This window comes from Haliaeetus albicilla, chromosome 13 (assembly GCF_947461875.1).
Source record: "Haliaeetus albicilla chromosome 13, bHalAlb1.1, whole genome shotgun sequence".
Lineage (NCBI taxonomy): Eukaryota > Metazoa > Chordata > Aves > Accipitriformes > Accipitridae > Haliaeetus > Haliaeetus albicilla.
Window position 1 is genome coordinate 22,034,553 of NC_091495.1, and position 16,848 is coordinate 22,051,400.

Consider the following 16,848-nt stretch of genomic DNA (forward strand, 5'->3'; position numbering starts at 1 on the left):
AAGACATTTGGTACATTATGGGAAAAGATAACCCTCTGATAACAGGAAATACTACATAAATCTGTGGCAGAGAGCAGGGAGCATCAGGAAGGCAGCCCAGGCCAATTATAGTGACACATTTGATTTCCCAAAACCTAGACTTACAGCAACCTAGAAAAGCACGGAAGATTGTATTGTAAGTCTGCTATGTTTGTACTTTTTCTGAATTTAGGAAGCCAACAGGAAGAGGTGAACTTTCAGCAAGGGCTTAAAGATGATGACCTAGAAAATGAAAGAATATAGAACATAACACTGTCCTGCTGATGCCAAGGGACTCTCTCTGAAGCTTCAGGTTTGGAGAAATACCCTAAAAGGTGGATTTGCCCTTCTTGGCAGTTTAAAAATACAGGCTTGCAATTGAAATACCTGAGCCCAATCCCCTGCTCCCTCTGGCAAGCAAATGACCATATTTCTCTTACATGTTGACAAGTTCCTTCTTAAATCCCACTGGAGCTTTTTCTCCTCATTACACCTGCTGAGAAACTATTGCAGAACCTCACTGCTTTCCAATGCTTACAAAGCCTTTTTCCAGCCTACTTCTGTTTGTAAGCAGCCCTTCTGATGGCAGTAGTAATTCCCACTCTTTGCAGGAAATATATTATTTGAGAGGACTGGCATTTGCCTTTCTCCTGGCTGTATCATTTTCACACAGAATCACAGAAAGGTTGAGGTTGGAAGCGACCTCTGAAAGTCATCTTGTCCAAGCCCTTGCTCAAACAGGACCACCCAGAGCTGGCGGCCCTGGATTGTGTCCAGATGGCTTCTGAATATCTCCAAAGATAGAAACTCCACCACCTCTCTGGGCAACCTGTGCCACTGCTTGGTCATCCTCATAGTGAAAAAGTGTTTCCTGATGTTCAAGAACCTCCTGTGTTTCAGTTTTTGCCCATTGCCTCTTGTTCTGTCACTGAGCACCACTGACAAGAGCCTGGCTCTGCCTTCTTTGCACCCTCCCTTCAGGTATTTGTACACACTGATGAGAAACCCATCATCATTTTTGCTAGCCAATATGATGCTGCATGATATTCTGTTCCTCTTCTGTCCTGCTGATGTCTCCCATCTTTGTGTGAATATCAAATTCTACCAGAGGACACCTATGCTTCCATTAATGAAAACATTAGATCAGTCCTAGGATTCATCCCTAAGAAACACCGCTAGACCCTTAAGCCTGATCAGTACACTCTTGTGAAACATGCTCTGCTGTCAGCTCCTCTTGAGCCAGTTTTTTAGCCTAATTGTCAGCTCTACTGATCCCCAAATACTTCAGTTCCACTGGTTTCTGAGTGGCATCCTATCAAAAATGTATTTGAAGCATAAATAGATCTCCCACATCTCTTTTGTCTAGAAAATCAGCTGCCTTCTCAAAGAATGATATCAGATTGCTCTGCCATGATCTGCCCATGGCAAAACTCATGTTTCATTGTATGACCTTTTCCATTTACCTCTGCTAATTTTTCCATCCTTCACAAGTTGCTCAAAAGCTTTAAATATTGCTGAGGTCAGACATGGCCATGTACATGCCCAGAGCACATTTATCGCCCTTATTAACTAGAGATACTACCTTTGCTAATCTCTGATCAGGTGTTACTCGCAGTTTGAAGGATGTATCAAAGCTCCATGCCAGCTGCTTGTCATTTGCATGCAAGTCTTTCAGAGTTTGGAAATGCAAATTATCCATGCTTCCCAAACTGACCACATCCAGCATTTGAAGTCAGCTTCCACCCTGATGTGATCACTCGGCTATCTGGTACCTGTTGCTCTCAGCTGGCCATCTAAAGAGGGAGAACGTGCTGATAGTGTAATACAGCTGTCTCTAGCTGAAAGCAAATTGAGAAGGGCCAGGATGGGAATGAGAAGGCAGCAGCCCTCGGTGGCTCGTGCTCAGCGGATGCAGGATGCTCAGAGACTCTCCTAGGTGGCACTAGAACTGCTTTTCCTACAGGCACCACCCACAGGTTTGGTCTAGGGCTTTGGGGAACTCCAGCACAGAATGAGATGTTTTCTTTTATTCCCTGCTTTAAGAAAGGTTGTTCAGCTGGCAGATGGGTAGCTGTTGTGGTGAAAGGTTGTGCTAGAAATAAAGTAGGTTAGGAGTAACAGATCAAATTAAGAGAAAAACATGCTAGTAGCTTGGCTGAGGAACAAATGAGGACAGCATGTAGCATCAACAGTTAAAATTAAATACACTGTCCTCATTTGTCCCTTGGCTACTCAGGCAAGTTTCTTACATGTTGCTGCCAGATTATTTTCTATGCACACACAGAAACAAAAAGTCCACAAAGTATCTGTGCGATAATCCAGCTCTCCGGAAGTTTTGTCATCAGCATATGTCCTCAGCACACTGACTGTGTGCAGGCTTTAGGCGGATGGATATAAAAGATGTATCTGGCATTCTGCAGGGGATATCAGAACATGCCTTTATTTTGTGGCTTTTTTTCCCCCCTCTGCACTAGAAGTCCTGTTGAGCAAAGCAGCAGATCTGATGCTTGTTCAGTGCTTACAAAAATGGGCATTTCTAATAGCATTCATAAGGACTCTCATTTTTAAGTTTGACAGCTCTCTACAATTTTTTTCAATCTTTTCCTCTCTACATCCAAACCAATTTGACATCATGCAGCAGGGTGAAGATGTTCAGATACCATTGTCTGAGTTCGTACCCTGAGATTATATCAATGACTTCTGTCATTATATCAATGACTATGACCACTTAATACTTGATCTTAATAATCATTTTCCCACCTCAAAATCAGGCTGAACCCAGCGTAAGAGTTCAAGGTAACATGGTTCCCACATAGTTAAGCCATTCACCACTCTAGTATGATGGCTCTGTGTACTCCCAGCCTCCCTGGGCTGCTCCTCAGAAGGCTGTGGGTCCAGTGAGAACACCCTGCATGCCCCAGGGTGTCTCAAACAGCTCGAGGCACCTGTATTTTGGCAACTAAATCCCACCTTTGCTAATGCAGCCTGCAGAGATGCAAGGCTCACTGTGTGGCATTTCCCTCTGGGGAGCTGCATTGCCCTCCAGACTGTGCTGGTTGCCTTGACTCCGTCTGTGCTGGCTGAAGTGCAAGTGCTGAGGCTCTGCTCAGCACTGAACGTTCCGTGCCTTCTCCATCCCACCCCTAACCATTAGACAATCCAAGCTGGATGAGCTGGTTGCCTCCTGTGGATCACAGCAGATGACAGTATTAAACCACGTTTGCCCAATCTCCAGATAGGTTTGGAAACAGAGGTAGGTAGATATGACACTGCTGATGATCATGGTGTGATTTAGATGTGTTATTAGCCACCACAGCTTATCTTGTGCCAGCAAGACAGAGTATATGTTTAAATGGGATACTAAGAGGTCTCAGACACATATATTAAAGTCCCCAGGTGTGACATCACCAGGAAAAGGTAGGAGAAAATTCAGCTGGGGGTCATCTGAGTCGCTGTTTAGAAACCACCATTGGATTTCTGATATAGCAGCCTACAGAAATGAAGAATGCTATTGAAAGGCAGCTGCATACACATACAAGAGCAGTATATTAAGAGGCAAAAGACTCGACTCATTTGACAGATAGCGAGCATGAGAAAATGAAAAGCAAATGGGATGCTAAAATGTTTTACGCTACATACTCATCACAGAGAAGGGGAGTTGTGTTTTTAATGAGCAAAGATGTATCATTTCACTTACCGAGCCTTCCAGCTGATGATAAAGACACTTGCTTTAGAGCAGCAGGATTAAACAAGGTGCAGATATGGATTATAAATTGCTATGTACCAAATGTGAACAGATTGCCCTTAAATGTCATTCTTATGTAGATAAATCAATCCTAGTTGAAAAGAGCAGTTCAGCATGGCAGGAGGTGAAGGAAAAAGCAATGTACCTGCCTCCTCTTATGCCTCATAAAGGATCCAGTTTTCCTAAGAGATCTGCCCCAGCCTTTATTCACCCGTAAGGTCATTTGTAAGGCCCTAAGCATGTGTATCACCCTCTTTGTGGTGCTGAGGGAAGCTGGGCAACAACAGATTCTTGTGCTAGCCCCTGACATAGCCCACGCAAATCTTCTTCAGCATCCTGTACCTGGGCTTGGAGGTACCACGGATCACCTTGAGCCTCCAACAGGAAAGACTTCTGTCTTATCTCCCCAGCATTCACAGCACAGCCTTTCCCCTGGCTTAGACCCCCAGCAAGCCCTTGAGCCCTCTACCCAAGTCAGCCACCAAACCCCACAGTCTTCAAACCCTGAAGAACTTTTCTTCTCTGGGGCTCTTCCCCTCACCTTGTGAGAGCTCAGCACTACTGAAGGAAATAAGAAACAAGGCAACAGCAGTCTGCAGACCCAGAAAGTCATTTCACACAGTTTATCCTTCCTTTGCTCCCACTGTCTGAAATGCAGGTCCTACCGTAGCACCAGCCTGAAGCAGTTTTGCAGCCCTGATGGAGCTGACCTGGGGAAATGCTGGCCCCTAAAGCCTCACAGAGCACCACAAAAGCAATAGCAGAGACTCAGCCTTGAAGAAGTGAGCTTTGCAACAAGGCAGTTTCCCTCTGCAGCCTTCATGCCCTCCTTGGGCATGTAAAGAGGAGTAAGGAGTGCACACTAGCCACCTGAGGCCTTACCTCTGATGGATACTGGTCTGTACCACCATTGGGGGACCACAACTGTCAGTCCATAGATCAAAATGGCTGGGAAATCTCTGTTCAAGGCATTGCTAGGAGCAGGAAGCATTGCCAAGAGTCAACTGCAAGGGACTGAGAGGGACTGCTAGAGCGAGGAAAGACACTGCAGGGAAAGAAGGTGATCTCTCCTCAGCATGCCTCTCAGCATGTGTTTGGGGGACAGGGGAGTAAGAGGATAAGGCTAGTCCAGTGTCACTGTTTTCAAGCAAAATGGAAAAGGGATTGCCAAGGACTGAGAGGCTGAGAGAGTAGATGCAGGAACAACCTAATGCATCCACAGATCAGGAAGGCACAGAGCCTCAATGGCTTATTCAGGTCTTCTAATGCTTATGATATTTCATTAAAATAAGCTACTGTATTGAAGGAGGATTAGAGGGCAGTAAAAGCTTATCTATCTTTAAAATTGGCATTAGTGGTGATCCTGGGAATTACAGACCAATGAGCCTTACTCTGAACTAGGCAAATTAGCTGAAAAGATAATTAAAGTGCAAAGAATAAAACATCTAGATGACAGTGGTGATATAACAGGAACAAACCAACACTGCTTCAGCAAAAGTATTCATGCCTCACACATCTACTAGGATGCTTTGTGCATGTCAGCAGAACAGCAGATAAAGGAAAAGTGAGGTGGTTTATTTGGACTTTCAAAAAGCCTCCGTCCACACTTCTCACACTGACTGGCACCATTTGAAAGCAAAGCAGTCAAAAGTAAGATGTAAGCAGCTATTAAGATCAAAAACAGGTTCAAAGAATTGCCAAAACACAATCAGTGGTCAATCTGGCAAGGGATTTCAAATGCAGCAGCACCTATATGGGTAATAGAATTAAGAAGTGATCACAGCAGCAAGAAGACCTTAGCAATCTCCTCCTCTCTTTATGTAGCTCTATTACAAGAGTACCTCTGCCACCTCTTCAGATCACACAAGAGCGTCTGTGTTCATCAGTCCTGTAGGAAACTGTGGAAAGCCAGTTGAGTCTGTGTTATCAGTCTTCACCTTTCTTCTGTACATCTTATACTATTTAATGGATAGGAAGAGGGTGTCCTGGGTTCAGCTGGGATAGAGTTAATTTTTTTTTTTACAGGAACCTGGGAGGTGGGGGGCATAGCCGGGGCAGCTGACCTGAACTGGCCAAGGAGCTATTCCATACCATGTGACATCATGCTCAGTATATAAAGGGGGAGCGGGCCGGGGGGTGGGCTCTTCTTTTCGGTGGGGGAAGTGGCAGAGCGTCGGGTCCCGGGTGGTGAGCAGTTGCACTGTGCATCACTCTTTTTGTATACTTTTTCATTAGTACCGTTGTTGTTGTTGCAATTTCTTTGTGTTGTTCCAGTAAACTGCCTTTATCTCAACCCTCGAGGTTCCAGGTTTGGTTTGTTTTTCTCTCCTCCGTTTTCCCCCCATCCCACCGGAGGGGGGCGGGAGGAGTGAGCGAGCGGCCGCGTGGTCCTTTGTTACCGGCTGGGCTGAAACCACTACAGAGGGGGAGTCTCAAATTCTCAATTCCTGGAGGCTTGCTATTTCCTGAGCATCTCAGCTTGCCTTTTCCCTATAGGTTTTCAAACCACATGATTACAGAAAAGAAAGCTGGAAGCTGCATTTGCTAAGCATTTTAAAAACACAGATAAAAGGAAACTCAACCAAAAAAAAAAAAAAAAAGGCTTTACAGCAACATGACTTTGAAGCCAACTTCATTTTGGAGCTGTCTCCTGCCTTGTGATGTGTTGGGGGACCACAGCCGTGATGATGCAGGACTCTAATGACAGACGCGAGTGGAGCACAGCAAGCAATGCTGATAGGAAGCACACGTTTCCTTGCCAGATGTGGCACCCCAAAGGGTGTCCATAAGGCCAATGCCATCTGGGCTATGTGTCACCAAGGTCAACACAGCATCCGGGTGCATAAAGGATGAGATACAAAGAACAAAAGCCTAGTAATGGCCTGTCCCTGCTCTGTCAGTGTGTCACCCAAGTGCAGCACTATTTGATTCTGTGGGATTGAAGCCTGGGACACACAGGGGTGAGTCCCATTTTCTGGGTTTGACTATGGCAGCTCTACCTCCAAAATGACACAGTAGGAACAGAGAGCATAGCAAAAACAATTAGAAGCCAGTAGAGCCTTCTGAATGGGGAGAAATAGGGAGATTGAGGCAGGGTAATATAGAAAGAAGATGAATACAAGGGACTGAAAAAATAGGTACAAAATAACGTCTGGATGGGTAGAAGTAAATCATTCCCTCATATAGACTGCCCAATAACACTAGAACAGAGGGCATGCAATTAGAATGAAAGGCAATGCATTTTGAACTGATAAAAGGAGAGACTATTTTTACACAACGAATAATTAACCTGTGAAGTTCACTGCCACGGGATTTTACTGAGGACAGAGGCTTAGCAGCACTCATATGAATAATGAAAATATCCACTGTTACACTTGACAGAATAAAATCTCTCTGGAAGGGATTTTAACTCCTCCTGGCCCAGTGTAGGACCTCTGTTGCTTGACTAGAAGGGGAGAGAGGAGATGTCTCCTGGGCACATGCTCTCTTCTAGCCTACAGATGCCTACCACGGTGGCTTCTCTGCAACTCTCAGTGCTGAGAAGAAAAAGAGGAAAGATACCAGGCTGAGGGATGGCAGAGCCATTCTCCTATGATAATTCCAGTGTTCTGGTAGAAGAGATTATAAGTGCTTTTCCTTTCCATCTCTGCATTGTTCAGCCATCTGCGAGTTCCCAAGGCCTAAGAAGCTTGATTTCTCTGGAGGAAAGGAGAATTCAGCCTGCTTTCTGCCAGATGAGTCTGTTGCTTTCTCTTGCAAATCTGACCAAAGTATCCCTCCTTGACAGAAGAGTTGGCCAGTTTTCACCTAGTCATCTTGGTGTCACCCATACCTTTAGCATTTTCATAGGAAAGCTAAAGTTATAAAATAACTTCCATTATCTGAAGCTGGAGAGTAAATACTTAGGTGCTAACGACTCTTTAATCAATTTACAGAGGACACTGGACACTTGTTTCTGTGCCATTTTGCATTCAGTATTTACCTTCTCTCAGAAGAGCTCAGGCTCATTTGCCACTGCTTACTGAGATCAGCATTGATGGCTCCCTGTGAGAATGTGGCGTTATCCCTTCTTTCCAGAAGGAAAGAGTGTGGCACAGGGATGTAGTTCACCATCTATCCCAAAGAGAAGAGTTGTAACATCTCCTAGGCCTTCACGCTAAGGCCACCTTTCCCTGCCTAGACCTGATCACGTAAGCTCTTGCCTCTGGACCATCTCTAGTCCCAGGAATGCAAAACCTTTCATTAAGATTACCTAGGCAGCCCAACATGCCAAGGAAGCAGGTGGGTGAATACCATCTCCATTTGGAACTGAAAAATTAACATGTGAATTAAGCAGTATGTGTGAGCACAAAATGCAGATCCTTAAAACATCGCCACAGAGCCTATAAGCTACAATTATTGCTCCATGAGCAGCTAAGAGCATTGCAATGCATCAACCAGGCAACCCTCCACCTGCCTCCTTCCCCCTGCTAGGCCTTTTCAGAGCATGCCACCAGAGCCAGTCACCATGAAAAGCACAGCTGGGGGAAACAGCGCTGCTGCCTTCACTGCAACACCATAGTTCAGCACACCACGTAAGAGGCACAGCCAAGGCGTGGCAAGCCCAAGTGTGCCTTGTACCTCTGCCGCCAGAGAAGGACTGGGGAACGTCCTATTGCCACCAGCTCTGGTGTTCAGCTTGGTGGCTCCTGTGAAGTTTGGGCTTGACCTTCCCCAGCACACCACTGGGAGCTCAACCTGTTTCCCCCATGGGGTGAGAAGTGTAAGAAACACCCTGAGGCTGGCTCGGTCACACCAAAGCCCATCTAACCAGTTACCTTGTTTCTGTATATTTAGTAAACTAATTTGGATTCCTTCTTCACAAACCTATCCAAGCTGCCCTTGAACATAAGTAAAGTTTAAGCACGCACAACACCCTGTGGCATGGACTTCTACTGCTTAGCTACATAACATGTGAAGAACAGATGTTTCCTCTTTTGAACCTTCTAGCTGCCAGCACGGCTTGATGAGCTCCTAGTTCTTGCATTGGACAGATGAGAAGTGGAAAGCCAGTGTGAGGAGAGGCTGTGTTTCAAGCATTGCTTCCTGCTCTCAGGGGTGGATTGCAGAGGCTGAAGTGGATGTATGAGTCCCAGAAGAAGGTTGGGTTAGCTGTGACCTTCTCTCTCCCTGTCTGAAAGCCAAAGTGCCTAATCCAGGGCTCTATGGGGCCAGGTGCTTGCTTCTAGGTGAGGTACCAATCAACTCGTCTTTGCAGGTCCAGGCGAGTGGCAGATACTTGCTTGTTCTCATGCACCAAGCACAACTGAACCCAGTAGTCCTTGCTCCCAGGTATTGTTGAGGGATACACCAAGTTACATCACAGGGTCACCCACAGGGAACAAATCAAACCTATGTGATATTAGAGGGGGGAAAAAAACATAGGAAGGAACTAAGAGCAGAATGCAAAGCAAATAAGAACTGTTTTTGATGGAGTGCTATTAAAATATGGGAAGAGATGCTGAACTTAGCATCAAAGAACAGTACAGTATATAACAGGTATGGGGAATAGTTCAACACCCATGGGCGTTGTGATAAACCCAGGAAATTATTAATCTGTCTAAAGAAAAAGGAAGAAAGAGAGAAAAATATTCTTCCTACAGAGGATAAAGTGGTTTTTTTATAACCCAAGCAGCAAGGTATCAGGACTATTTTTGTGGATTACTATAGGCAATTATATACACGGCTAAGTAGGATGAAGTCAGAAGAGGGTTGATCGTCTTCTGGGAAGACAAGAATTAAAGGGATTTTAGAAGATGAATAAAGAACTCCAGATAAGGTTCTAATGGATCAGAGGATACTGCAACCATGCTGTTGCTATAGTAGGGTAAGAGCTACCTGGGGGAGGCTTTTCAGCAGCGATTAACCCTTAGTCAGTCAACCTTTCTAAAATGGGTAGCAAAGACATGGTGCCATTGCACTACCTACAGATTGAGCCTGTCAGACCTTGAAATGCCTCTTCTTGGGCTTTCTTGTGTAGCCCCAAAGGCAGCCAGCTGAAACCTCCAGAAAGCCTGTGATTTGTCTCCAGAGAAGCTGAGGAAGAACATTGGCTGCTTCCCTCCGTCTGCCTTGCCTTGCAATGGATCTGGGCCCCAGTTCTTAAGGCCCCAGATCCCAAAGGCTGCTGGATTCTTCACTGACCAGGCAAGAGACAAGCTCCTGGTTTCTGACACCTATACCTACAGCCTAGGACGTGAAATGAGCTTGCCAAACTCATTTCACACAGAAGCTGCCATGCATTCACCAGGCCTTAATAATATTAGCTGACAAAGATTTTTTCTAAATAGAAAATAGACTCTTCCAAGAGAATCTCTTCTCACCCAAATAAAGCAGAGGACAATTAGCCTTTTCCTTGCATGAAAGGCCTCCCTTACTGAACTTAGATAAGACTGGAAAAAGGTAAATAACTTCCCATCTCCCTCCTGTGACTAAAATCCCACTTTCCTTCACAGCAGGTTTATGCTAGGTCTCAGGGCGACTACCCGAGCAGAGCCCCTGGACAACAGGTCCTGTGGAAGCGGTGCTCAGTGAAAGGGCAGGTGGGAAACACTGAGTCTGTCACTGCAGAGGTGAGAAAGCCAAGAATCAAATGCCAGGAACATTTCTGCAGGAGAGACAAATCCTCCCCGCTGGCAGCGAGGAACAGACCTTGGGGACTAGCATGAAGTCCTATAGCCAGTTTTATGCAGATGGCATGAGCTACTGTTTGTCTGGCCTACAAATCACCCACTGTGCCTGTAAAGCTCTGAAAGAGGAACCTCCAGAGTAGCCACAAAAGAGTCGTTGCTTGCCTCCCATCCACACATCCCTCTCACAGCGAGGCTAAAGCAGAGGCAAGGAATCAAACCCACCTCAGACACACCCAGCCTCACCTAAAGACCAGTGCCTGGTCACCTGGAGAGCATATCCCTGCTCCCACCACTCTGCCAATCTAAAGTACTCCATTTCGTGTCTTCACTGGGTAGGAGAGGGGGGATTTGTCTGTTGCTTGTCTGCTGTTGAATGTGCTGGGTTTGCAGCCCACCAAATAGAAGCATGTTGGTAAGTCCCCAGCTCATGGAGAGAAGAGAAAAGCTTGTACAAAGTAATTCTAGAGAGGCACCAGCCACCCAGTGACAGGGGGTTTTCTTCTCTTCCTCACTCCTCCTTCCTACTTGGACACTTAGTAGAGGAGTTTTCAAAGCATTCTGGCAGATACTCAGTTCAGCCTGTCTTTCAAAAGACAAAACAGTTTTACTCATCTCTGCTTCCAGCTTTCTGCCAGGGAAGGGCAGCCAGAGCTACCGCAGTTCAAGCTGAGAGAGGCAGATGGCAAGGGTCAGGATTTCCTACAGTCCCGCAAGCTGCTCCTACAAACTCTGGGACAGTTGTCTCAGGAGGTGGCTGCAGATGCCCCATGCTGCCTGCATTCCCACATTGGCCTGCCCTAAGCAAACAGGGCTGGTTGTTTCCCCCCCATGCCTCCAACCTGTTCAGTTGCTTCTTTATGCTCTCCTGGTATCATGCAGGAAATGCATTATCCTTGTGCCTCAGTTTCCCCAGGTATAAAAGACTGATTATTTTTTTGCTGTGTTTCCCAAGGAGCTGCAACCCATTGCTAATTAGTGTCTGGAAAATGCTTTCAAGCTCCTCAAAGGGAAGGTGCAAAAGAAGGACTAAATATCATTAACAGCCTTATTTTATACACAGCAGAAAATTAATGAGGTGTTGGCTCCTCGTGAACTGCAACTACCATCCTGCTGAGTAAATTTTGCTTTCATAGCAACTATTGCCCACATCTGTGTTCCTGGAGCGCTACCATTTGGGATGTTATCCTCTGAACCAAACCACTACCAGCTCCTGGTTTCTGCTTGCTTGCCAAGGCCTGTGGATCTGCCATGCACACATTTTCTGTTCATTTCCCTGGAGGTGCCTGGGATGCTGGTGACAGGAGATGGAGACTGGAGGGGGAGAGCCAGGAGACGGTTGAAAAGGGTGACGTGTCTGCTTCCAGGTTCCTAACAATAAACAGCAAGGGGAGGCAGAAATTAGCTAATATCAGTCTCCAAACTGAATGGCTCGGAGGGCTTCTCCAAGCAGCTTATCCAGAGTGTTTCCATTGCCAGTCCCCCATTATTGGGGCTTTCAAATGGCAGCTTTGTGTCCCTGCTGCTTGCAGGGCTGGCAGCCACTCAGGGACTGCCAGAGAAGTCATAAAAAAATTGTTCTTGCTAATTTAAAAGTCAGGTCTCCTATTGAGCACATTCGGAGTTGGAAGGAGTGTTGCCTCAATGCAGACAGTTCACGGAGTGGGTCTTACCTCAGCTGGTGTACCTGCTGCCTTCATATGCCAAACATATGCCTGCTGGGGAAAAAAGCATTTCCCTTAGCAGAGAGAAGGACACAGTAGGTCCCAGCTGTGCCCCAGGCTCCTCCAGGGCAATGCACCTGGTGCTGGCTGTTGGGGATTCCTCCTGCAGCTAGGCTCTGCAGCACCCTCTGCTCTCCAAGGCCCCTCTGTCCCCATGGCGAGGAAGCACAGAGTCAAGGGTTTTGCAGCCACTGCTTCATCTGCGCCCCCCATGTTTCACCCTGACATCAGTTCACCCTCATGTTCCAGTAGTCCCCACAGTCCCTCAGGGCTGCCAGGGAAAAGCAGTCAGGCTCAACACAGAGTTAGGGCTGCCACAAGCTGGGTTCTCCATCACACCATCTCTTTCTTGCTCACACGCTGGGCACCACTGGACACAGAGCACTTGGACAAAGCTGTCAGCTGCCAGGGCTGCCCAAAGTCAGGGCAGCCTGCACAGGAAAGTGCTGCCTTCAGTGCACTCCCATGGATCTGCATGTGGGAAATCCTGGGAGAACAGGGTTCCCTTCCTTGGCTCTTTGTCTCTAATCCACTGCAAGCTCTGCTGCTGACAGAGAGTTCCAGAGTCCAAAGAGTGAAGCAGGGGAACAGCATGTTTTTTCAGGGAAGGAACAAAATTACCTCCATCTGCAAACTTCCTCACATGGCAAGCAACCCACCTCACAGGAGCAGAGTGGCAGGAGTGCTCTAGGACCTAACTCTTTCATGGTATTTCAACATCTCCAAGTCCCAGCCTGGGTCCTCCTTCTTTAAAGGAATTTACACCAACCTTAATACATCAGAGACTGGTGCTCCAGGCCAAGGTCTCAACATGTTCCAGTAAGATACAGGTCAGTTTATCCTAAAGCCCTCAAAAGAGCATCTGCCAGTACGAGTGAGGTCAGTAAGGCATGGTGTTCGCTGGGTTGCATGTCAGCTGAGACAAAGTACTCCCCTCTGAGATAAACTGCAGAGATGAACATGTGTGGAAAACAACCGAGTGCTCTCCACCTGAGAGCAAAATATGGCTAAGCCATGTTTGTCAGTCTTAGCAGCAGCTGATACACAAAATGGCTCTGTCTGACTATTTGTTTCCCCTATAGATGTCTTCCCCTGTTTCATGGCACTTCTCCAGCCTCTTCCAAACAGTGACAGCACCTCTAAAGCAATACGCTTGATGTCATTTCAAGGACTGGCCATTGGAGGTTGGAGCTAAATAGTTTGGCCACTTTCCTTCTCTCTCCAGGTTGTGAAATCTGGGAACAGTGGAGTCCTTTTGTAAAGTTATCAAAAAGCATTCAAATCCCACCTCCATGTGCCACACACAGTTCAAATCCCAAACTGAAAAAGAAAATGCATGCCTTGTGCTGCAGCCTCTTTCCCCTACTGCTTCCTTCCATGCCCTGGTCTCCCTACTGCCTATCAATGCCACGCTCACAGCCAAGGCAATGGCTGTGAGACATCGCCTGGAGCAGCACAGCTAGCTGTATCTGGCCTCATCTTGGAATGTGCAAGCTGCCCCAGATTCAGAGCCATCAGGGGACCGTAGAGTGGTCATATTGCTCCTGGGAGAGGAATGAGCCCAACTAGGGCAGCTGTTTTATCCCCAATACGTGAGGCAGGAGAATCGTTTTTCCAGCTGCTCGACAGGTGAGCTTTTGGACATTTAAACCTCTTCTCAGGTCTGAGACACAAGTAGAGAATGTCAGGTGAAGGACGGAATGGAGAAAATGGTGCTGATGCTTAATTTCTTTACATTAATCAGCCAGACAATCTGAGAGGAAAAAGTAATAAGGCTATTAGCCTGCTTCACACAGCCACAGCCTCTGCTGTCTACAGAAGAAAAACCTTGCAGCAAAGGGAACTTCCCTTTCACATCAGCATCCTGATGGTTGAGGTGCCACCCTTGAAACAAGGCAGAAGCACATCAAACTGTGCCTGGACCGCCTCCCAGCCAAACTAAAAAGTCTCTCGGACTGTATCCACATTGCTCTGTCAGAGCAGCCTCCAGAACCAGCAACAAAAAGGATGCTCCTGCATCCCCACAGCACAGCTTGGACACAGGACCCCATCCAATCTTTAGACTGTGTTTAACCTGTATGCACAGGTTCACCAAACCTCCTAGGGGAACCCATTTGAACACAGTTTGACCGGGCTAAAAAAAATACACTGTCAACCTTGAAGCAATGCTAAGAGGCTGGGTCTAAGGAGAGAGCTGGAATGGACTCTCAGCAAGGGCAGAGACCGTGTAAGCATCTCATCCAAGTGTGGGTTTAATTCCTGCTCCCAGAGTCAGGACTCCTCAGGCCCAAGGAAGGGCAGGCAACATTGTCCAGTGCAGCCCACAGCCAGTGGCCTGAGCCCAGCTCCCCACAAGGGACGGGAAGACGGTTGATGCTTTGTCCGTCAGAAACACAGTCGTCGGGGTTCACCCAGAGCTGGTTCACCTCAGCAGGAAAGGGAAAATACTCAGTTCTCAGCACTGATTTCAGGAAGACGCCTGTCTAGGGAGGCACAGCCCACAGTCTTGCTTGTTGAGGGGAGAGGGTTGGGGGCACTCCTCCATGGGCTGCTCTGACACTCCTGCTTCATGGACCTGCAAAAGCTGAATGGGGTGCAAAGCACCTCTGAAATGGGGACAGTGTCACTTTGCCAGGAAAAGGAAGAAAGTGGGAGCCTGAGCCTTGTGGAAATACAGCCCTCTCTTGCTAGCAATTTCACAAGAAGCATCTTCATGCTGTCTCGGAAGAATCCCAGCAGCAATCGACAGGGAGGATTTCAATCAGAAATCCATCTCCTGTAAGGACTGCTTTGGGGGCTGAACCGAGAAAGCAACCTGCAATCTACTTTGTATTGCTGAGCAATAATGGGGCCAGCTCAGATGGAAAGCAGACGGAGAGAAAGTGAATAAAGCCCCCAAACACTGGGGAGAGTGGAAACAATCAGAGCACCAACTGTCACAATACAGGCCAATGCCACTTCAACCAGCTCTGCAATAATCAGAGCCCCAGCTCTCTCTCCCCTCTACATTTGCCTCATGACATTCAGCCAGTGAGCAAACATCTTCTGACCACAGACTAGATTTAAAACCACTTTGGCTGCAGCTTATCTCAACAAATAAAAGACCAGGAGCTGGTCTGAGTGCGTGACTCTGCTCAGCTCTGCCTACAGGCAGCTTGGGCACAGGTGCTTGCACTCTCCCTGCAGGATTAGCACCCAGCTAACAGTACTCACAACCTAATAGATAAGGTGCTGTCTGACCATTGCTGTGTGTAGTGCCTAAACCAGAGCTACAGCAAGCTGGTCTGGCTGGCGCTGCCACTGAGGGGGAAGTGAAGGGAACATCTGCAGGTCATTTGGGAAGGAAAGCAACATCTCAGTCACACCAGACAGAAACAGCAAGCCTGCTTCTCCCAGGCTCTCCCTCTCTGGGCTGGCCTTGGTGCTGCCACTCACTCCTGCCCTCCTGCCAGGATTCAGCCAGCTCTGCCTTGGAACCTCCACCAGCTGTCTACACTGCAGAGAAGCCTGGACCTGCCTCTCAGCAGGTCAGCTAGGGACAGCATCACCTGGCCAGCTCTGTCAAGGCACACCACAAAAGCTGCCACGCAGACAGACCCTTGCCCTGGAAGGAAGACCAAAGGACACAGCAGTCAACACAGGCCAACAAAGCCCAGCTATCGCCTGCCTTTCTCAGGTTGCCAAAGTAGAGGACTGTGATCTGTTTGGATCGTCTCAGCACTAAATGGAAATCTTCTGCAACTGATTTTATTCCCCAAATCCTTGCCCCAGTAGGTTCAAGGGACAGCCTGGAGAGAACACAAACCATGGTTAGGTTGGAGAAAGGCTGGAATATATCAACTGAAGTAACACAGGAATGGCTTCTTGGTGCCCAGAAGGATTTCTGGCCAAAACAGAAGGAACACAGACCAATTTAAGGCCCTGGAGTATCCCATGAGGTGAAGAGTGGCATTCTGCTCTCCTCACCATGTGCCTTCCATTCTCCTTCCGCATCAGTCACAGTGCTTGCCATGGGGTCCTCCTGAAGCCAGGGCACTGGCCAGACTGGACTCCCAATCTGCCCCAGTACCTCTGTTCTTACTGAAGAGCTTTGGGAGGCCACGGACACACCTCTGTGCAGGGAGGCAAAAGGGACTGCAAAATCTCAGAAAGTTTTATCTGACTGCAAAACCATTTCTGAGGAATCTGTATTTGTGCCATCTTTTTACATTTCAAGCTTGTTCCAGTTCTCTTATCTTTTTTTTTTTTTCCCACCCCAACACTAGCAGCAGCAGTATACTTAGCCTGGTAAATAATGCATGCCACTTTCACTGCTATGCAGACAGACAAAGGCAGGTAGTGTATCAAAGAATAAAATTGTACAGCGAATTGCAGTGTAATAGCTGTAATTTAGTGCCCTGTGGGTGATCAGAGATTCCGAAAGTATCAGAGACCCATGCTCTGTGCTGACTGGCAAGGTGACTGGAGATACAGCACAGTGTTTGACCCTTGGATTGTTTCCAACCTAAGTGGAGCCATAAAAAATTCAGGAGACCATGCTGTCTCCCAGCAAAATGGTTTGTGGGGTGGATAAATAGATGGATTTTGTGTGTACGCACACACGGTATATTTATGTGGGTGCACAGAGATAATCAAAGAAACACTGATCAAGACCTGGACTACTTATATAACAGAAATGCCTGGGGAAGCTGGG